The sequence below is a fragment of the Camellia sinensis genome, chromosome 10 (assembly GCF_055761805.1).
Source record: "Camellia sinensis isolate YWXY chromosome 10, ASM5576180v1, whole genome shotgun sequence".
In the NCBI taxonomy this organism is placed as follows: domain Eukaryota; kingdom Viridiplantae; phylum Streptophyta; class Magnoliopsida; order Ericales; family Theaceae; genus Camellia; species Camellia sinensis.
In genome coordinates this window covers 60,367,053-60,390,504 of record NC_138970.1, presented here as the reverse complement: position 1 = coordinate 60,390,504, position 23,452 = coordinate 60,367,053, and positions in this window count along the sequence as shown.

The following is a 23,452-nucleotide window of genomic DNA, read 5'->3' as shown; positions in this document are numbered from 1 at the left end:
TTACCAGATCAGCGGTCATTATCCACCTCATCTGTGCGCAGTTAGACTGAGATATCTGCTTCCTCCTTAGAGAGGGAATACGTACCTGTTCAGTCAGATCAACACTTTATAGCCAGTATGGAGGACATGATGCGTCAACTCCAAGAGACCATGCAGGCCATGCAGCGGGATGGTGCTCGCCAGGCAGAGGTTACCGCACGTCAGGCAGAGGTTGTAGCCCAACAGATAGAACTGATTGCCAGGCTCTAACAACAGCAGCAACCACAACAAGCTGGAGCAACTGCTTCGCATCCACCCCCACCCCCACCTAGGGTTCTAACACCCGGGGAAACAGCAAACATCCATGAAAATACGGACGTTCCAACAAGGCCAGTCCCACCGCCAATCCCACCTCAGATGTCTAAAGCACCAGCTAATCCAGTGGACACGCCGTTCGAATTTGAGGTTGATCCCACTGCGCTGAAAGTGAGTAAGCTTGAAAAGCTGTTCAAGCAAGCCCAGGGAGTTAACTCGATCCCGGATATAGAAGATGGATACACTGATTCGGCGGTGACGTTGCTGGACAGGTTCAAAATGCCGCACATAGCTCGCTTTGACGGCTCAGGCGATCTTATGGTTCATTAGAGGCTGTTTTCTGATATTTTGCGCCCAATGGGCTTGACGAGACTCTAGAAACTATCACTCTTCGGTCGAACCTTGTCAGGTATTGCGGCCATTTGGTATGCCCAGTTGGAAGACTCAGTGAAAAGACGTTGGGAGGAGATGGCTGAGGCCTTTGTCGCCCAATATTCATACAATACCAAGATCGAGGTCACGACTCGTGATCTTGAGGCGACCCGGTAGGAGCCGAATGAAGGCTTTTCTAACTTTGTTACTCGATGGAGGGCCAAGGCCTTCACGATGACAACTCGGCCACTTGAGAAAGATCAGATAAGGATGGTTGTGCGTAACCTACAACCCAAGCTGATGCAGAAAATGATCGTCTTACCTCTCTCCACCTTTGCTGACTTGCACGAGATTGGGGTACAGATTGAAGATGCTATGAAGCAAGGTCTGATCGACCAGGAAAAGGACCAGCCCAAGAGGGCGTTTACACGCGGTTCGAATGCAGCTACAAGTAGTAGTGCAGCCGCAAGAACTTCTGACGTCAACATGGTCACCACTACTCCAAAAATAGTCGCCCAATTTGCTGGTACATCCAACCCAAACCCCCAAACTCCGAACTATCCACCCGAGGCAAGAGGGCTTTTACCCCACTTTATATGCCTTTGTCTAAAGCTCTAGGGGTCCTACTCAGGAAAGGACATCTAAAACCATTAGAACAACAGCCTCTACCCGATCCTCTCCCTTTAAAGCATAACCCGACTAAATATTGTGCCTTCCATCAGTAGCGAGGTCATGACACTGACTTTTGCTTTAGACTACATCATGAGATTCAAGATCTCATTGACAACAAGGTGATCGCGCCCCCCCACAAGCCAAATATCACTACCAACCCACTCCTACCACATAACGAAGCTCCACCATCCAAGCAAATCAACTTGATCCAAACCACGGCCATCCCGTATGACCCTAGCATATACATCACACCCTCCCACTTACCTGAGCCTGAGGTGTTCATCCCAGATAGCACGGATTTGTGCATGATGAGCACCTCTCTAGCCCAGCCCAAGCTAATGGTGGTGATTGTTGAAAATAGAACTGGGGTGGCCTTGGAGGAGAATGAGAATGTTGGTTCAGAACTTGACGGATTTGGGAGCTTTACTGAGGAAGTATACAACTCGTGCGGTTATATTTTGCCAACAGATTAGGCTAAGCTAAAGGTGGAGTTGCCAACTGGGGCAGAGATAGATGTGGTCCGGGAGGACGGACCGAGTCAAGGGCTAGATGACTTAGCAGAGTTGGAGGAGGACATTACCAATTTGCAGTTCTTTAACGAGCAGGGTTCAAGGGATGTGAGCGTCAACTGGTTTGACTTGAATGGAGCGACAGATACTACAGGGTGGTTCAGTGACGAGCTAGATGTTGTTGATGAGTCTCAGCTGAAACAGGGGCAGTCAGAAACGGGAACATCTGCAGTGGCCGGAATGGCCGAGAATTAGGAGGAATTGCCGGAGAGGACCGGTATGAAGAATTTTGCTCAGGACTTGGGTAGTTTGTGTCCAGTAGACACTGAACAGGAGGATGCACTGCGGCGGTTAGAACAAGAGAAAATTGAGAATGATGAAAGGACTAGAAAAGCCAAGGGTCCTATGGGGACAGAATGTGCTATGAGCATGGAAACAACTAAAGCAGAGCCGGATAGTTGTCTATCGGTTGCTGAGGGCATGTAGTGGAAAGACGACGATTTACGTCTGGCTCATACCGATGAAGACTGGGGGCAGAACCTCCCAGATGACACCTGGTATATTGAGGTGGTCGACCATATGCCCCGGAGTGGGCGGTACTTCAAGCCCCCACATTTGGACCAGACGGAAGCGTTCGGGAAGGACATAGAAGCTAAGAAACAGAAGGACAGACTATTAGAGGAGGAAGCTGTGCTAAAGCAGCTAAAGAAGATTCAAGTAGACATCTCCATCTGGAGACTGCTTATGGCCTCCAGGGTATATAGACAAGCTGTCTTTTCAGCCATGGACAAGGCTAAGCTTTCGATTGATACAACGCTCGAACAGTTGGTGAGACTGGTGTTCTCGGGTGGTGCTACACCGACTCTGACCTTCATAGACAAAGAATTACCGCCTGAGGGTGTGGACGTGCCCCCGAGGGCCTCATGCCTATAGTTCGGACTCAAATTGTCACGGTTTTGAATCTGATCTCGCAAAGTGCAATGCAAGACCGATAAATCACCAAAGAGTCCAAATCCGGCAAATCGTTTTGGAAAACTGATTTTTGTAAAGAAGTGCCAAACATGGATTGCTTTGCCAGATACAGAGTCGCCACCTAAATATTTTATTTTTTCAGGGAAATTTAAGAAATCCTGACTCGTTGCCTAAGGCCACGTGTCCGTCATCACCAAAGTTGCCTCGGCTCGGGAACTTGGGTACGATTTGGGAAGGTCATCTATGAGCACCCCCGTTCGCCCGATCAAAGATCGGCCTGTACTAAGCATGATATTTCGTTTTTGAAAACACGTGTTCTTATTCCGGTTATTTAGCTAGAATTACTATGTGATGCGCACAGCAAAACAAGTATAGACTAGATCGCCTAATTTGAAACAAAGCACCGTATATCTGTTTGTTTGGAAAATGGTTTGAAGTTTGCTACTCGTAAGTAGGCTAAAATGCGAATTTCAATAAATTGTTCCAATTCAAGCAATCCAACCTTCACCCACAGGCATTCAGGCAGTTATATTAACTAAGCAAATAGCCTCATAGCAAGCATGCTTTCATGGCAGCAATGACACACATGTAGTATGCTAAAGCATAAAAAGCTTACTTAGTACTCCGAGCCAAAACAGAAGCTGGTTAGTAATCAAATGCATGGTCCTAGCTATGTTGAGATGGCTAATGCAACACACGCGAGATGCAATTAGAAATAGGCTCGGCTATCCTAAAATGACATATAAGATGCAGCAATTGATACATGTATTCAACTTGGAATTGAAATATAATGCAGTTAGTATGATGCGCCGAGTCCAGTGCATGCAAGATAGATGAATGTATGCAAACATGAAAAGCATAAGGATGCTAGACAGATGAATGGATGCAAACATGCAAAGTATAAGTATGCTAATTGAAACATGACCTAATACTAACCAACAAAAGCAGGTAAGTAAAAGGGAGAAAGAAATGGAGGATGGAAGATATGCACACACGCACGCACACTTATTACAAAATTCGCCCTCTCGACAAAGGGTCCGAATAAATAATACAAACCAACTAATTAACTAACTAACAAGCTAATTAATTATTACATAACCGAATGAATAACTAGCTACAACTAATTATTACAAAACTTTAATTAATTAACAAATTAATTAACTACAAATTGAAAAGCAACAAACAAAGTTGCTCCAACTCTGTTCACAGAAGCAGAAGGGTATGCATGCTCGTGTTCAGTTTCTCGCCTCGAAATGCCTTCTGGTTGCTCTTTAGAGGCTCTGTTTGCAGGGTGTCCTCAAGGAATTCCTCCTGAACCTTACCAAAAACATGCTGGGGAGTGCATCAGTGGCCTGCCGGCCATGGGGAGCCACTGCCGACCAAAAATGAAAGGGTGCCGGCCAACAATAAGGCACTGCCGGCCATCTGCAAGGCACTGCCGGCCACTGATGTGCTGGGACACCAAGTTGCGATAGAGCACAAAACAGAGAAAATGGAGGGTCTCCCGAGGGTATGTACGCACTATGCCACCCCATATCATCTCAAAGCATCAAGGGAGAGGCATAGTCGGATCCATGACCATCAATCACGCATCCCGATGCATGATGGCCAAAGATCCAACTTGTGCAAATCAATGTGAAATGAATGCACAAATAAACACATAAAGCCTAGAACTCTATCATGGGTTATCAAGAGCATCGGCGACCGAGAATTGAGACACGTTTCATCACTTGAAGTATGAAATGCCCCTCGTTTCTCGTGCTCGGATTAACACATCCAAACGACAATGCAAAACAAGCATGGCAAACATGCAATGCAACAAGCATGCAAACATGTAATGCAATAAATCAAGCATGCAACAAGCATATAAGCATGATGTGAGGTAACAACCTTGAATCACATGATAAAATGCAACATGAACATACAAACATGCAAGTCATGCGAAGCGGACAAGTATGTAATAACATACGAAATGGGACAAGCATGTGACAACATGGTAAGATGGGCTTACACTAAAGATGGATAGGCCTCAGCCATGCCTAAAATCAGTGGCCATAAGTGATGAATTGATAATATGAAAAGCATGAAAAGACAAGGCAAACATGCGTGCCAATTGGTTCAAGGATTAAGGCACAAAGATGCAACTCTTAAGCATACTTAAAAAGCGACAAGCATGGATATGTGACCACAAGATAAGCTCTGAAATCTTATGTAAATTGATGCCAAATCAACTAAACAATGCAAGCATAGCATGTTAGAAAGCTCAAAGCTCGAAACTAACAAAGGGACTTAAGCCATGGCCATACAAGGCAAGCCCCAAAGGGCTAAGGGAACCTAAAACAGTCCCAAGGCAGGTCCAAACAAGACCAAAAACAAGCTCGAAGCTAGGCAACATAGGCTAGAACACAAGGCCAAAAACATGGAGCATGCGAGGCTACAAGAGAGGCAATGTACTACACCTATTGAAACCAAACATGGCATGACTTGGACAATGTAAAATAGAGTTACATCATGGTATAACAAGACTAAAAATGCACTGATATGATGAGCCAAAGGCTTAGGCTTAATGGCATGCACAATGATCCATTCATGAGGCATAAAGAGCCAAGCCTCAAAGGCATTAAAAGCATGTCAAATGCAAGTGTATGGCCACATTTCATGGACTGAAATAACATGTAAAATGATGGCAAAGCATGCAAACATCACATGTATGGCATGGTAGGGGCCTCAAAACCCAAGACTAACCTAAGCATTTACACTATAGCTATACAAAACATGAGTGATATGGCCATGGCAGCCTAAAACAATCCAAGAACACCTCAAAATAAGAACAAAATCATGCTGGAGCAAAGCCAAAATATGTTAGGATGATGAGTCAAAGCATCATGCACATAAAGCTAGTAAGCAAGATTTGTTCTACAAGTACATGGAGCATGCAAAATACGACCAAACCAGCAAAAGATAGAGTCATGACATGTCAAATGATGACCAAATATATGCTGAAATGGACTGAACATAAGCTAGGATGACATGCTCAAGCAAGAACCATATAAAGCTAGTTTATGAGATTTACACTACATGTGTATTGCACATGCATGGAGTAACAAAACCAACCCAAAAAAGATCCAAGGCATGGTAAAACATCACCAAAAACCTACTGAAATGGACTCAACACAAGCTAAGCAAACATGCTACTTTGATGAGCTACAAATGGGATTACACTACACATACAAGATGCATGCAAAAGGTGACCAAACCAGCCATGGACAGAGCCAAGGTAGGTCCTAAAAGTCACATAAAAGGGCCTGAACCAAGCCTCCAAAATACATAGAGGCATGCTCCTTTGGAAGGCCAAAAATGCAAGCAAACAAAAAACAAAAGAGAAGGGGCCACCCCCTCTAATTCGAGGCCTCAAAACCACATGCCTACCATTGAAAATCCACTGGATTTCAGTGGTTAGAAGGCCAAACCAAGGCTGGCTTGGAGGCCTTAAGGCATGGCTTAAAACAAGGCCAAACAAGGCCAACAAGAGGGTTGAAGACCCTCAACAGCAAAAAGACCTTAAACAAACTTCAAAAGAACTCAAATACAAGACTTTTTTTAGTTGAAAGCAAGGCCTAAAGCAATATGCAAGGATGGCCAAAATGAGGTACAAATAAGTGCTAAAAAGGGGAAGAAACTCACCCTTGAAGATCAACTTCGAAACCAACAACTTCAGGGGGTAAAACCTCACTTTCAGAGCTCAAGAAGTCCTCTCAAGAACCTCAACCCAAAGATGGTGGTGTATCTCTACGTGTTGTAGTGTAAAAGTGCAAGGAAAATGGACTTTATGGCACAAATGAACAACAATATATATATGGAGAGAGATATTTCTTCTCAAAAAAGCTGAACCTCTGGTAAGGAGAGAGGCTCTCTCCTTATATATGAGAAAAGCAATGCAAAGCTTCTTCAAGAAGCTTGGCAAGAGCTTCATCCCTCCATACACGTGTGTGGAAGGCAGATAAAAGGATTCCAGCTGGCTCAAAAGATCTGGAGTGAAACCTGCTGAGACAAGGGTGCTGCCGGCCATCAAGGATGGTCGGCAGTGGCTCATTGATGGCTGGCAGGCTCAATCAATGGCCGACAGCCACAAAGAGAGGGCCAGCAGGCCCAAAAAGGGACCAGCAGTGCACCAAGAAGCACATTCTGAAAGGACCAAGTCATGGTCCAAGAATGGGGCAGAAATGATACAGGGTTTGGAAAGCTCAAACCTGTGACGTTCCGCCGCAAAAGTCGAATACCCGACGATCAATCGAACTTGTGTCCGGATGTACCTGCAAGCACAACCGAGTCTTGAGGACGGTCAAAAATGGGGTGTCTACAGAGGGCTCCGAGCACAATAAACCATTATACATTTTTGTGGAGTGTAGGGATAATTGGATACTGGTTGTCCTAGTTGATACGAGATCTGTAATCAATGTATGTCCGTCGCGAACGACGTATGCTATTGGATTGAAGCCCGCAGATTTCGTTCCTACAACCCAGGTAATACGGGCCTATGATAACACCAGTCGGGAGGTGATGGGAACGGTACGGATTAAAACTCAGGTTGGCCCGGGGCAGCAGGACATCGAATTTCATGTTCTGGATGTTCCAGCCATCTTCAATTTACTCCTCGGGCGGCCGTGGCTGCACCAGGTGAGGGCTGTCTCTTCCACCTTACACCAGATACTGAAATACCCCCACTGGAAGGGGGTAGCAATAGTTTTTGGGAACTCTTCAATACATCTGCCGCCAGAGGTGACTACGCCAATCTTGGAGATTGTACATGGCGAGGAGGATGTTTTCCTGTCTGGGTTCACCTTGGCTGAGGCTCGGGTGGTGCAAGATCTTTTAGCAGTTGATGAGGGGCTATACGTTAGTGCACAATCTCTTTACCTCATGAACAAGCTTCAACACATGCCCGGAATGAGACTAGGACGAAGTGGCTGGAAGGGCGTCGCTGAATTGGCCGAAGTGCCACACAATCTCCATACCTTTGGTCTAGGTTATACACTGACCAAAGAGGATTGTGTAAGGAAAGGAAGAGAGATGGCTGGAAGAGCCATAACTAAACAAGTCGGGAAGCATTATGAGTTAGTGTATAGACTTATCCGAGGGACCCTAAACGGACGCTTTGTCCGAGAGGGGGAAGACTTCCCGTTCTGCGGCTTTCCAGAGCCATGGTTGAATTCAGAAAGGCGGCGCTTGCCGGGTTTTGAGATCTTCTTTGACTTGTAATTGCCGATGGATGAAGTTGCCGAAGAGCAGACTGACCCAACAGCTGTGGCTGAGCAGTGCAATGTGGATGAGTCCAGTGGCACAGATTTTGAGCTGGGAGCAGCGCTGGCCTGTCTCCTATCAGATCCTCAGATCTTACCAGAGTGCTCGGGGGATGATTTCTCAGTTTCTATGATCGAAGATGATTTGGCTGTGAGTCCTTCTTCTGGCATTCTGGATGCATCCATCGCACCCTCCCTCGTCTGGTAATACGAGGAAGGCTTTTTATCTAGCAGTTCTGGGTCAGGTAGTGAACCAGAATCTGATTCCACAGAGTCTGTGGAGTCAGAATCAGATTTCAGTTCTTCTGAGTCGGAGACTAGTATTCCTGGGGGTGATAACCCAGATGCCACTGTCCTATCCAGGTCGTCATTTTTATTTTCTTTTGAGTTGGTTGTAACCGAAGAATCAGACGATCTGGAAGTTAATAAGAATGGTACTGCTGTGGCTTTTGAGTACTTTTCTGTGCCTTTAGTTTATTGCATTAATCAGGATTTTCAAAATTTTGATGAAAATGATGAGGAAAAAATTCCTCCGATTTTGAAACACTTGGTTGATCGAGAGCAGGAGAGGTTTGCTAAACCTTTGGTTAATGAAATTACCTCAATTAACGTTGGTACTGAGAAGGATCCATGGCTGGTCCAAATCGGGTCCACGTTGTCTTCGGAGGAACGCGAGTGCTTAGTCGCTTTATTAAAAGATTTCAAAGATGTTTTCGCGTGGTCCTACAAAGACATGCCTGGAATCGATCCTGAGATTGTACAACACCGGATTCCTCTTGACTCGGAGGCCCGACCTGTTAATCAGAAACTTCGAAGGATCCGCCTAGATTGGGCTCTGAAGATCAAAGAAGAGGTCACCAAGCAGATTGATGCAGGGTTCCTGTTGGTATCTGAATACCCTATTTGGTTGGCTAATATAGTTTCGGTGCCAAAGAAGGATGACAGAATTCAGGGTATGTGTGGACTTCAGAAATCTGAACAAAGCCAGTCCGAAGGACGACTTTCCTCTGCCGCATATCGACAAATGAGTGGACTTCACTGCGGGGCATGCGCTGCTCTCATTCATGGATGGGTTTTCGGGCTATAATCAGATTTTGATTGATGGCCCCTAAAGATAGGGAGAAGATTGCTTTCACCACCCCGTGGGGAACCTACTGTTATAGGGTGATGTCGTTTGGTCTGAAGAATGTTGGGGCTACGATCTTACACGATATGATCCACAAAGAGGTTGAGGTGTACGTGGACAACATGATTGTCAAGTCCAAGGAAAGAGAGGGCCACTACACCGCCTTGAAGAAATTTTTCTAACGGATCAGAGAGTATCGGTTGCGGCTGAATCCTTAGAAATGTACTTTTGGTGTTACAGCAGGGAAAATGCTGGGGTTCTTGATCACATAAAGGGGCATCGAGGTCGACCCTTCCAAAATCAAGGCCATCTTAAAAATGCCACCACCAAGGACTGAAAAGGAGGTGCGAGGCTTTCTAGGTAAAGTGCAATTCATAAAACGGTTTATTGCAAAATTAACCTTAACTTGTGAACCATTGTTGGTCTCCTGAAGAAAGGAAAAAAGTTCTAATGGGATGACCGATGCCAAATTGCTTTTGAGCATATCAAGCAGTATCTTCAGAACCCACCCGTGTTATCACCGCCAGAGCCGGGGAAACCGTTGATATTGTACCTATCAGTAACCGAAACGACAATGGGCTGCATGCGTGCACAGGAGTCTGAGGATAAAGTGGAGAAAGCTATCTATTACCTGAGCAAGAAAATGCTGGAATGTGAGACCAGCTACACTCCGCTGGAGAAGGCTTGTTTGGCCTTGGCATGGGCTACCAGAAAGTTGAGGCACTACCTGTTAGCTCACTCTGTAATACTAGTTTCGAGATCAGATCCCATCAAATATCTCTTTGAGAAACCATCACTTATGGGTAGGCTAGCCCGTTGGTTGCTTCTTCTCTCCGAATTTGATTTGAAGTATATGACGCGCAAGTCTGTAAAAGGGAGAGGGGTAGCGGAGTTCCTAGCCGATCACGCAGTAGAGGGAGATGAAGCAGTAGAGTATCTGTTCCCAGATGAGGCCATTCTGCAGGTTAAAGAAGAAATTTGGACTATGTACTTTGACGAAGCGTCTAACCAGTATGGGTATGGGATAGGGGTGTTGCTGATAGCACTTGACAATTCCCACATACCATTAGTTTTCAAACTTCGATTCAAGGTATCGAACAGCGAAGCAGAGTATGAGGCATGTATCGCTGGCTTGGAAGCCGCCCTGGAACCAGGGGCAAAAAGGTTGGACGTCATTGGAGACTCGAATCTTGTTGTATCTCAAGCGAAAGGAGACTGGAAGGTTAAGGAAGAAATGATGAAAATCTATCACCAAACCTTGGACATTCTAATTCCCAGGTTTGAGAAGTTAACATTCATCCATCTGTTAAAAGAGAGCAACAGGTTTGCAGATGCTTTATTAACTCTATCTTCCATGATAAACATCCCTTTGGGAGTCTGGATACGTCCAATCATCATTGAACATCGGTATGTGCCGGCCTATGAGCTGATTGTTGCCATAGATGGAGTACAAGATCAAAACCCCTGGTATCATGACATCTGGAACTTCTTGGAAAAGAAGGCATATCCACCAGGGAAAAATGCCAAAGATAAGATGGAAATACGAAGAATGGCTACTCAGTTCATCATCTGCGGGCGTAAGTTGTACAAACGGGGCCATCTTGGGATGTACAAACTATGTGTTGATGCTGAAGAGTCGAAGCGCCTAATGGAGGCCATCCACGGAGGAGATTGCAGAGCGCACATAAGCGGAGTGATGTTGCCTCAGAAGATTCTTAGACAGGGTTACTACTGGTCAACCATAGAGGAGGATTGTATTGGCTTTGTTTGGCGATGCCACAAATGCCAGATCTATACAAATCGCATGAACATTCTGCTGTCAAAGCTGTACAATATGACTTCGCCATGGCCATTTTCAGTCTGGGGGATTGATGTGATTGGGGCAATTACTCCGAAGGGGTCGAACGGGCATGAGTATATCTTGGTGGCGATAGACTACTTCACAAAGTGGGTCGAGGCCCAATCTTATGAGTGTTGAAGACATCACATGTTGCTAAGTTCATCAGGAATAACATTATCTGCTGGTATGGGGTCTCGAATGAGATTATTTCGGACAATGGTTCCCACTTCAAGAAGGAAGTGATCGACTTGTTAGGGAAGTATAATGTAGCTTTTCATAAGTCATCCACATATAGGCCGCAAACCAATGGAGCAGTTGAGGCCGCCAACAAGAACATCAAACACATTCTACAGAAGATGGTGGAAACCTATAGGGACTGGCCAGATAAGTTGCCATTTGCTCTCTAGGGCTACCGGACATCAGTTCGAACTTCTACTGGGGTAACTCTGTATTCCTTGGTTTATGGGATGGAGGTTGTTCTGCCTATCGAAGTTGAGGTTCCGTCGTTGTGAGTAATGGCTGAGTGCCAGATAGTTGAGGCAGATTGACAGCAGAGCAGGTTCGAAGAACTCATGTTGTTCGATGAGAGAAGGCTGAAAGCACTGTACCACATTCAAGGTTAGCAACACAGGATTGCCAGGGCTTTCAACAAGAAGGTTAAGTCTAGGAATCTGAAAGAAGGGAATCTAGTGCTCAAAGACAACCGAGCTCCCATCCATGACCCTAGGGGCAAGTTCAGACCCAATTGGGCTGGTCCTTATATCATCAAGTCTATTTGGTCGTGTGGAGCTGTCATTTTGATGGATTTAGATGGCCTTGAGTTCTCCCAGCTGATCAATATGGACAAGTTGAAGAAATACTATCCCTGAGTGGTTCACTAGGCCGAAAACCTGAAAGGGCGACCTAGGAAAAAGTTAAAGCACAAAAAATTTGAAATAAGAAAAACTGAGCTCGCAAGGTTGAAAACCCAGAAAGGGCGGTCTTGGCAAAAGTTAGAGTGCAAAAGGAGAGTGTTAATACATGAGTGAACCTGAACCGAACTACGTAAGGCTTGATTCCCATCTTCGCGATACGTAGGCAACTTCATTTTGAAGTCCAGCCATAAACACTTTCAAATCAATTGTGTCCATATGATTGTTTTAGCCATCTTTGTTTTTTCTGCATCCAAGAGTTCGGCTGTGATCTCCAGTGCAGTGCTGTTCAGACAAAGGGCAACTTTCCAGTTGATTGGATCCGAGATTGTACATCTCAGTGATAGATCTCGGGCGTGTCCAGTTGTGATCCATATCGAAAATGGTTTTGAAAAGTTTTAATAAAAGTTGATTTTGTTCAAATTAATCTTTTTACAACTTAGACCATTTTTGGATCAAAGCGAAAAATTTTCAGTACCCACAACCTTCAATTTCATTGATTTCATTACAGAGCTCTCTGACTCTCGATACAAATTGAAGTTACTTTTTATCATATTCAAAAGGAAAACTTGAAAGTACAGATTAAAGCAATAACCTAGGGACATGATTAAGTCAGGTGTTCCTGCGCCCCCTCCAAGAGCTTGTAGAGGCTTCGGATGCCAAAGTAGGCCCAGTCTGTGCCTCATCTCCAAGCCAAGCTATGCACTCGCCAGAAAGGGCACAACTGAAAATGAGAGCAGGGGCCAGAAGCTCTCTCGTTCGCCATGCAGAGGCATACTGAGCTAAATATGAGCCTTTGAGTGGGTATGCATCAGGGTACTCTATCCCCTCTTCCGGGAAAGTCTGGTCGTGGCCGAACTGACGCCTCAACCGGAATGGAAAGTAAAAGATGCAGTGTGTTAGGCCAATCAGCTGAATGCCAGGCTGCCGGGATATGTTGTAGCTCATCTCTGGCAGATCAAGCCAGGGACAACGCCAAGTGATGTCAACAGCAGATCAAGTGCACATCCATTCGCACCACCATCCCTCATCTATGGCATCAACTAGTCGTTGTCGGAAGAAATAGCCGCGTGTTGAATATACTAGGCAAGAGTCCACTACTTTCAATTTATCCATGAGCCATATCTGGGGAGGAATGAAAGATAAGAGAGATTAAAGAATAGAGAAGTGTACGTGGAGAGAAAAAGTGAGAAAGGGTTTTGCGAGAAAAATAGAGCTTGAAGGACGAGTGATGTGAGAAATACATGTGAGAAGGGTGGGAAACATTACCTGTAAGAGTAGTGGACTCCCTGCGAATCTGGTTGTCTCACGGCGATGGAAAGCATCCAAACCCATCAGAGTCTCAGCTACTGTCATGCCAATGCAGCTCTTGCCCTCTTTCAAGCCTTGGGCAACTTCAATCAACCGGACGCTAGACCCTCCGAAGCCAAGGGCAAGCAAGAAATGAGACAACATGCACAAGCAGAGGGCGTGTCGCCGAAAACTCTGCCAAATATGGTCGCCATGGTCACCGGCGTCAGAAAACCGATGAATCAAGCTCAGAATATCCAGTTCTCCGTAGCGAATCAAAGATCGAGCGTCATGCAAAGTAAGCCCACACATCCGTTCTAAAGCTTGGATGTGGCCAAAACGGAATTGGGGCAAGATCTCTTCATCACGCCGAGACTCCATTAAAGCTTGGAAATTTTCAAAAGTGGGATATATCTCTTGTTCGCCGAAGCTAAAAACATGAGTTACTGGATTCCAACACCTAGCTGCGGTATGGAGGAACGGAAAACGCAGCGGGGTGCGGCTCAGGGTGAATAGTGCATTTATTCCGAAACCCCAGAAATTTAACTTTTCCGAACCGTCCAAGTTCGCAATCCAAGTAGAGAGTTTTTCGGTAAAGAATGGTTCCATTTGGGGCCAAAATGGAGCTAAAATGAAGAAACCACGAAGCTGGAACCTTTGTAGAAGATAAGGCAGTTAGTGGAGGACATATGTCGACGTTTCGGAGGTTCTGCCAGCGATGGCCGGTAGTGTTCCATTGATGGCCGGCAGGGGGCTCATCAGTGGCCGGTAGGCCATTCCCCATGGCCGGTAGCGTCCCTTCATGCTTAGTGATCTCTTGTGTGAAGATCCAGTTGTTTTCAGTAGTTGTATTCTGTTATTGGCACCTTTCGGGGTCTTTTGTTTTGGTTCTTTTCAGGCTTGAGCATGCCTGTTTAAGTTGTAATCTTTCGGTTTTGTTTGTTAAGTTGTTTTTTGTTGCTTATCGAGTTGTACGTATTCTGTTTATCGAGTAGTTGCAATTTGTTTATCGAGTTGTACTTACTTTGTTTAACCTGTCAAGGCCTTGTTTTGTTTATTAAGTTGTTTTGTCCTTTCAGTTGTTAGTTGGTTCACTACCTGATTAAGAGCAATGCAATTTTGAATGTGCAGTTTTCGAACAAAGATCAATCTCATTTTCATGCTATGTGATGCGATGCGATGCGATGCTTAGAATGTAAAATGTAACACCTTTTGAACCAAAAAGCTCTTTTCATTCCAATCACTGTTTCTTTTTGCAAAAGAGTACAAGTTTTAAGAAATAAAACTACCTAAGGCTGTACTATGAGCTAATACTACTAGCAAAAAGAAAACAAAGCAAAAACATCTAAGTCGGTGCTGGCTAACTCAAGCACGAGAAGCCCTCTTCGCCCCCTTCCTCGGCGGAGCAGACTCTGGAGCACTATTGCCACCAGCACCGCTATCTGAAGCTGGATCAGAGCTTGAACCGAAACCCTCCTCAGCCTCTCCAGCCTCGCCCCGAGCTGAACCTAAGCCAGCATCGCCATCTCCATCCCCGGAGGACTCTGAATGTGCACTCGCCACCTCACCATCCTCCTCACTCGTCTCGTCATCATCATCGCCCAGAACGGGCTCTGAAGGGCCACTCTCGCTACAGGTGCCCCTAGCTCTGCCTCGGCTATGTGCCTGAGCCTGTCTCCCTCTCCTGTCTGCTGATGGGGGAGTTACTAAAGGTCTTGCCTCTACTCCTGCTGGGATGTATGATGGGGCTGGCATCTCGAAAGGAATCTGAAAAGGGCAATTTATGAGAACGCATTAGTCTGTGTATATGGGATGCAAAAGATGATGTGCCGTAAGCAATGAATAATTGTAGCGTGTATGCCGTGAGCAGTAACTGGTTACAGTAAGTGTATGCCGTGCGCAGTTCATGGGAACAGTGTATCTATGCAGTGTTTTAGTACAATGTATCAGATCAGTGTAGTGTGGAACATTTGAAATGCTAATGTGTTAGCAGAGAGTTTCATGGCATGAAATAAAAATTGAAGAAAGATTACCGGGATCCTGTAGAGGCTGAGCAGATCCAGGCTCGTCTATACCATCTCTGTTAAGGAAGCCACTAGCTCAAGGGCCTACCCTGTGTACTCTATGGGTGCCTGCAAGTGCATTGAAGGGATTAGTACTCTATACAGTATAATTGAAATAAAGTGAATATGCAGAATTGAAATGTAAACTTTGATATATACTAGAGTCGGGCCTCGAACCCCGACAAGTGCACGCCCAGCTGATGCGGGCTCGATGGGGATCTGGCAAGTCTCCTCAGAACGTCTTCGGTAAGTCAACGTAGTAGGCAGCTCTGGCCATCTAGTCTCCTGCCTCGCCTCAGGATCTTTCCTGCCACGAGCTCTGGTCGCCCTGGTCCCTCTGCCCCTCCCTCTCGTAATTGGAGCTTTAACTCTCTCGCCTCTGCGAATGCCGGTCAGAGGCGACATCAGATGCGTCTAAATGAAGGTCGCGTAGTCGCCCTCCATGCGGAAAAAGTTTGCATCCAGTCCTACCATGAACTGAATCACCTCCTCCCAAGAAAGCTTCTGTGTCTCTCTCATAGATGCGGGAGGTGCCATCGGTACAAACTGGACAGGCAAGCTCAAGGTCTGGCACACGAAGCACTCGTTCAAGAACCAAGCGCGGCAGATCGGTCCCTCAAGAAGGATGTGGTAGCGAGCCACGACCCTGGCAGTCTCATATGCGAATCTGGCCCCTGACGGTATCACGTCCCACGGCTACCATGTGATCTGAAAATGAGAGAGTGATCAAATGATCAATCATGGCCAATTAACAGATATGTGTATCAAGCTCGTTGAAGAGCAGATTGTTTTGTTCTAGATTACCTCGTTCGCCGTGACTGTGTCGAAGTACTGACGGAAGAACATGAAGTTCTCCTGGGTCCTACGGCGGAGCTGGTCGTCGTATACCCGAGAGAACAGAACTATCGCTGGGGTCTCCTCTATGGGCTCTGGGGCAAGAGTCGAAAAGTATGCATACACCCACAGCTGCAAGGGAAATGTGATCAATACAGTGTATGAATAGGGTATAGAAAATGTAGAAAGCAGAACGCAGTACAATGCACGGAAAGTGCAAGTCTAGAGCAGAGATTAGACTTTGTGTGTGCAGTGTGTAGTATGCAGTGCAGTGCATGGGTAGATTCAGAAAATGTGAAGCTGAAAGCATACAGTGAAGAGCAGATACAGAGAATGCAGAAAGTACATGTGTTGTACAAATGTAAAGCAGGAATTGCTGAGCAGAAGATGTAAAAGTGAAGAGGGGGAACAAAGCTGTGTACCATCCAGGCTCGCCAATAGCCGTCAATCAAGGTCTCGCACATCCGAAAGGTCGAGCTCATGTATCCGTATAGAGTGGTGAGACCAGTTCTGCCCCAATCGTAGAACGGGACTCACTGCAGCACCGCCAATGCGCTCAGTAGATACAAACCTACGGTATTCCACCTGTTCGAGAACAAGGTGGTACCGAAGAGGAACATAAGAAAGCCCCTGGCGTACTGTTCAGTCTACTCAACGATTTTGGGCTCAACTCCTCTAAACTGCTCCTCAAACCAGTTGTATCGAACCATACCTAACCGAAGTGTCGGTGGCTGTGCCCCGAGCAGTGCAGCCCATGCGGCCTCCCACTCTCCCATGTCAGGATCGAGAGGGATCGAATCACCTCCTACGCCTAAGCCGGTGATCATGGCGAAGTTGTAGGGAGTCATCGTCATCTCCCCCGTGGAGGAGAAGTGGAAGGAGTTGGTGGTATCCCACCATCTCTCCGCAAGAGCCCCTAAGAGAGGGCGGCTCGCTGTACCTGTGTCAAACTGGAGCAAAATAGACCGAAGTCGGTCCTGTCGATGATGTCACGAACCCCGGCTGGAAGCTCGTCGTACTAATCCCGAGCTGTCATGGTACCGTAGCCTCGGAAGGAGCGGGATCCATCATGTGTTAATGCATGTGATGCAATTAGATCAAGTGAGATGTAAAGTACAATTGAAAGTATAGTGGAATGCATAGCAGTGATGTATGAAGTATAATTAAATTCAGAGCAGTGATGTGTGAAGTATAGTTGAATGTGAAACAGCAGTGTATGGAATACAGTCAGATCAAGGCATGTGATGCAATCAGATCAAAACAGTGCAAGAAATACAACAGTTAAAGGTGATATTGCAGAAAAGCGAAGTTTGTACCTCTACGACTATGGCCGACAAGTGAGACATGGGCTCTCTCAGTAAAAGGTCGTCTGGCGCGTCCTCAGCGAAATCAGTGAAGGCCTTGATGCCTCCCGCAACTAGTACTATGTGTGTCTCGGGGTGATTCCTCGTCGGATCGAATGGACGAATGCTCGGTGGTAGTGGCTTAGGCTCAACCTGTGGCTCGGCCGCAAATTCCACTGCAAACTCTACCGGAGGGAGCGGGAGGAAGCCCCGTCATGAGGGACATCGTTTGCCATCTGAAATAGCTGCAAAAGAATCAAAATGCGGAAAATGGTGAAACTTTGAACAAGTTAAGCCCTAGGAGAGAGAAAAAGTCAAAGAAAGTTGAAACCCGGGAAAAGTGTACTAATCTTGGGAGAAACTCGAGGGGAATTAACCTTGAATGGTGGAAATGACAAAAGAAGCGTCGAAATCAACTTCTGATCGGTTGAAAGCGAAGAGAACATGAGGGTTTTGTGAAGAAAAATGTTTCTAGGGTGTTAGGAAGCGCGTAGAACGTGCGGATCTAGAGAGAAGAAGCACTTAGAGAACAATAGAAGACAATTTCGTGAAGGGTTTATAGGGAAATGAAGTGATTTTGGGTGTACTTAAAGAGCCATGGCTGAAAAGACAATTTTGCCCAAATCTGCCATCGATGGCCGGCAGTGGCACATTGATGGCCGGCAGTGGCACATTGATGGCCGGCACCCCTTTATTGATGGTCGGCAGTGGCCACTGATGGCTGGCAGGGGGCCGGCAGCTTCCTCCCATGGCCGACATGGTCCCACAAGCTCCCTCTAATCCTTTGACTCAGATATGTGTCCTTGGGTTCCAAGAAATACAAGGTATGCTCAAATTTTGATTCAAAATGCCTCCGCGAAAGCCCAGAATCATGTTCTTGGTGTGCGGTGGTCATCGCCCATCAACACACACAAGGTGTATCCTTTTTAATACGTCGCAACTCTTCCGAGGGGTAAACCGGAAGTTGCCTTTGAGTTGTCTTTATCGAGCATGCTTTTGTTGTCACATAGCATTTGCACGTTACGTTGAACATGCATTCTAAATTGTTGCATAGACCATGCATTACCGTGTTTGCATGGATCATGCATAGTTGATTATCTTGCATTGAATATGCATCGTTGATTATCTCGCGTAGAACATGCTTCGGTTTCATTTCTTGCATATTGAGCATTGAGCATGTCTTGGCATCGTGTTGCGATTATTCGTCTCACGTGAGACATGCATTGTATTGCATTGTACCTATCAAGTTTCTTGCTCATTCATGCACGATATTATATGTACGGTTCATTTGAAGCTGGAGCAACCAGGCGATATTAGATGTGCGGTTCATTCAGAGAAGTTCCGTTTAAGATTGCTCCCTTTGTGTATCTATCACACATGCTTATCTTTGTGTATCTATCGCACATGTTCAACTTTGTGAATCTATTGCACATATTCACCTTCGTGTATCTATTGCACATGCTCATCTTTGTGTATCTATCGCACATATTCATTTTTGTGTATCTATTGCACATGCTCACCTTGTGTATCCATCGCACATGTTTATCTTTGTGTATCTATCGCACATGCTTGATTTGTGTATCTATCGCATATGCTCATCTTTGTGTATCTATCGCACATGTTCACCTTTGTGTATCTATCACACATACTCAACTTTATGTATCTATCGCACATGTTCATCTTTGTGTATTTATCACACATGTTCACTTTGTGCATCCATCGCACATCTTCACTCTGTGTATCCATCGCATTTAACCTTATATGCCTTGAGCGTTGTTGTTCTTTCTCCTCGCGCGCGCGGCGGGTTAGACCTTCTTTGGTTAAGAGCATTTGGAATATGTTCCAATGCTTATACCACTCATTTTCCTTTCACGTGCAACGCGTCGGAATCTTGTTTGAGACCTCGGGTGTGCGCAACGATCACTATTAGTCTTTCCTACGTGGTGTGTGGTTAAGATTGCATAATTTTCTTATATCCTTTCTGCATGGAATGTGGTTTGACTTGTGAGTCTCGCGCGTGGTGTGTTTGTGTGTTGTCTATTTTATGTTGGGACTGCTGTAACTTGTAGGTTTGCTTAAAATGTTGTGTTTATTTTGCATAAATGCTTCATTACAGCCCTTTTTGCATAATCAGAAGCTATGCTCTTGCATCATGCATGTCATTTGCATTTTGCCCCAGCCTGCGGGCGCATCTATATTGTTATTTTGTTTGTTTGTCTGAGTCTTTAGCCTTGTCAAAAATGGGTCGTCTCTGGGTTTTGACATTCACTCCCGTCATTTCATGACTTTCGAGTTCTGTCAAAGAGGGGCAACTGTACACACCCCATTTTTGACCGTCCTCAAGATTTGGATGTGCTTGCAGGTACATCCGGTGACAAGTGTGATTGCTTGCTGAGCGCTCAACTTTCGCGACGAAATGCCCCAGGTTTGATCCTTTCAGACCCTATTGCCATTCTGTCTCATTTTTGGACCATGCTTTGGTCCCTCCATATTGATGGTCATGATGGCCTGCCGGCCATGATCAAGGGCTGCTGGTCATGGACTTTTCTATGCCGGCCACCAATAGGCCCTGCCGGCCAACAATGAGGCCTTGCCGGCCACCACTGATGGCCGGCCAACCACTATTATTTCAACAGAGATTTTTTAGATATTTTTGAGCCAGGTGTTTGCAGGATAAACCATCTACACCCACGTGGATGGCTAGATCTCTTCAAAGAGCTTTTGTATCTTCTATATATAGGGCTCATCTATATGCATGCAAAGGGTTACAAGAATTGAGCTGAGCTAAATTTCTCTCCCTCTCTTTCTAGAATCCTCTCTCTCTCTCTCCATATTTTAGGCTTGAAAGTGGTCTTTCTCTACAAATTTGCACTAGCACTCTTAGCCAAACACTCTCATATTGGAGCTGAGGTCTCTTGAGGCTTGGTTTGAGGGTTCAAAGTTGGTTTTAGCTCAAGAAAGTTGCTTATTTGTTACTGTGCTTCAAAGGTAATCACTTTACTCTCTTAAGCTTTGTTTTTGTACAGTGGTTTGGCTAACCTTACATGCTGTTTTTGGCCTAGTTGTCAACTACAAAAACCTCTATTTTTGAGTGTTGAAAGTGGTTGTTTGAGGCCCTTTTGGGGTTAGGGGTGTTCCTCTCTCTTTAGTGCCTTATTGACGAAGTTTTATGCCATCTTTTAGAGCCTTTAAAGCAATCTATTTTTGGCCTTTTAACCACTGAAATCCAGGAGATTTTCAGTGGCAAAAACTTGGTTTTGAGGACCAAAATATGAGGGGGTGGCCTCCTTTCCTTGTTTCTCCTTTGTATATATTGATGGCTTAGTAGTTGAGCATGTTTTTCTACTATCTCTTGACTTGATCTAAGTATGTTTTTGTGACTTTTTTAACATGCTCTAGCTCTGTTTTGGGCTGGCTTGGCCACTTCTTGCATGCTTTTTACACTTGTAGTGTAATCTTGCTTACTAGCCTTGCATGCTTGATGTTTTAGCTCATTATTCTAGCATATGTTGGCTTCACTCTAACATGTTTTTGGTCTTTATTTAGCATGCTCTAGCTTTGATTTGAATAGCTTTGGTCCTGCATGCCTTGTTTCGTATAGCCATAGTGTAAATGACCTTGCTAGCCTTGTGTTTTGAGGTCTCTAGCATGCTTTGCTTATGATGTTTGCATGACATAGCATCATTTCACATGTAATTTCAGAGCATGTGTCATTGTCACACTCTCACATATTTCACTCTCTAAGTGTTTTTGAGTGTTGAGCCTTATACCTTGTTTGTGAGCCAATGCATGAACATGATTTTTCTTGCTTTTCATGCTACCATCTCAGCACATTTAGACCATTATTTTGGCATGTTTGAGGTCTGTTCATGGTTGGTTTGGCCATTTGGGATTGATGTTGCATGGTTCTAGTGTAAAGCTCCTCACTAGCTTTAATGCTTAAGTCTTCTAACATGCTATGCTTGAGTTGTTTGCATGTTAGAGTCTTGTTTTTCATGCTATATCAGCACTAAAATCTGCCACCTCCCTCATGTCTCCACTTTTGATTTATTTTGAGGGTTGGTTAGTCTTAAGTTGTGCTTAAGCTATGGGATTAAGGTATATGCTTAAATGGCTTTAACTCTCTCTCTCTCTCGAGGGTTTCTACTAGTCAAAGGCATGGCTTCTCTCATGTCTTAGGTCATCTTTTGATTGATCTTCCTCTCATTAGAGGACTTTCACAATTGGACAAATTGGTTTCTAATGGCTTGGTAACTTAAAATGTGTAAACAAGAATTGAATCAAGTAAAACATGTTAAGATAATCATGTAGCATGTGTATTGCATTGTGATCAATCGGACGTTATATTGAACACAAGGTGAATTGGTCCATTTCATACTCAAAGTGTTGAAAATAGGCCAATTCCCTTTGTCTCCATTGCTTTTGATCATCCATGATAAGATGATGGTCCTAGAGTCTTGTTAATCTTGCATTTATTGAATTTGTGCAAGTTGAATCCTTAGCTATCATGCATTGCATTCTTGATTGATGGTTTTGGATCCAATAGTGCCTCTCCCTTGATGTTTTGAAATGATAAGGAGTGGCACAGTACATACATGCCCTGGGGAGACTATCCCTTTTCTCTATTTTGTGCTCTGTTGTAGTTTGGTGTCACAGCACACCAGTGGCCAGCAGTGCCACGCTGATGGCCGGCACCCTTGCATTGTTGGCCGGCAGAGGCCCACTCTTGGCCGGCAGATGGCCGGTAGCAACTCCTCATGGCCGGCAGGCCACTGGGGCACTCCCCAGCATTGGTTTGGTAAGTTTCAGCAGCAAATTCTTGAAGACACCTTGCAAACAGAGCCTCTAAAGAGCAAACCAGAGAGCTTTTCGGGACCGAAACCGAGGCATGCATGTTCAACTTCTTCAAATAGAGCTGAGGCAGCATATGTTTAAAGCTTTGCTTGTTAGTTAGCTTGGTTTTGTAATTTAATTAATTAATTTGTTAATTAGTTAATTGTTGTAATAATTAGTCTAATTAGTTTAATTAGATTAGTTAGCTTAGCTTAGATTTTTGTAGCTTAGCTTAGCTTAGCTTATTCGGACCCTCCTTCACGAGGGCGTATTGTTGTAATAAGGGTGCGTGTGTGTGTGCATGTCTTCCAACCCCACTTCTTTCTCCCTTTTACTTAACCGCTTTCGATGGTTAGATTAGGGTATTTTTCAATTAGCATACCTTATGCTTTGCATGCATGCATGCATCATTCATTTGTCTTGCATGCACCGGGCTCGGCGCATCATTCAAACTGCATCGTATTTCAATACCTATTTGAATACGTGTATCAAATTGTCGCATTCATGTTTAGTTGCATTATTGCATGTATTGCATTAGGCATTGCTAGCATAGATAGGATCATGCATTGATTTCTAACTAGCTTTTGTTTTGGCTCAGAGTACACTGTAAGTGTTTACGTTTTAGCATCCTTGCATAAGTGTGAGTGTTGCCATGATAGCATGCTTGCCATGAGGCTATTTGCTTAAGTGTTTAACTGTATGAATGCCTGTGGGTAGAGGCTAGATTGCCTGAATTGAAACAATTCAACGATTGTGAGTTTTAAGCCCACTTGAGGTGGCAAAATCATGTTTTAAGCCCACTTAAGGGTGACAAATCCGCGCTTTAGCCCACTTGCAAGTGGCACTTTCAAACCATTTTTGAAAACAAACATGAGTTGTTTTGTTCCAACTTGAGCGATTGAGTCTATACTTGTATGTTGTGCGCATCACGTAGTAAAGTTAGATTAATAACCGAAATAAGGACACATGGTTTATAAAACAACATATCATGCTTAGTAGAGGCCGATCCTTTTATCGAGCGAGCGAGGGTCCTCATTTCAGGACCTTCCCCTTTCGTACCCAAGTTTCCGAGCCGAGACAACTTTGGTATGAC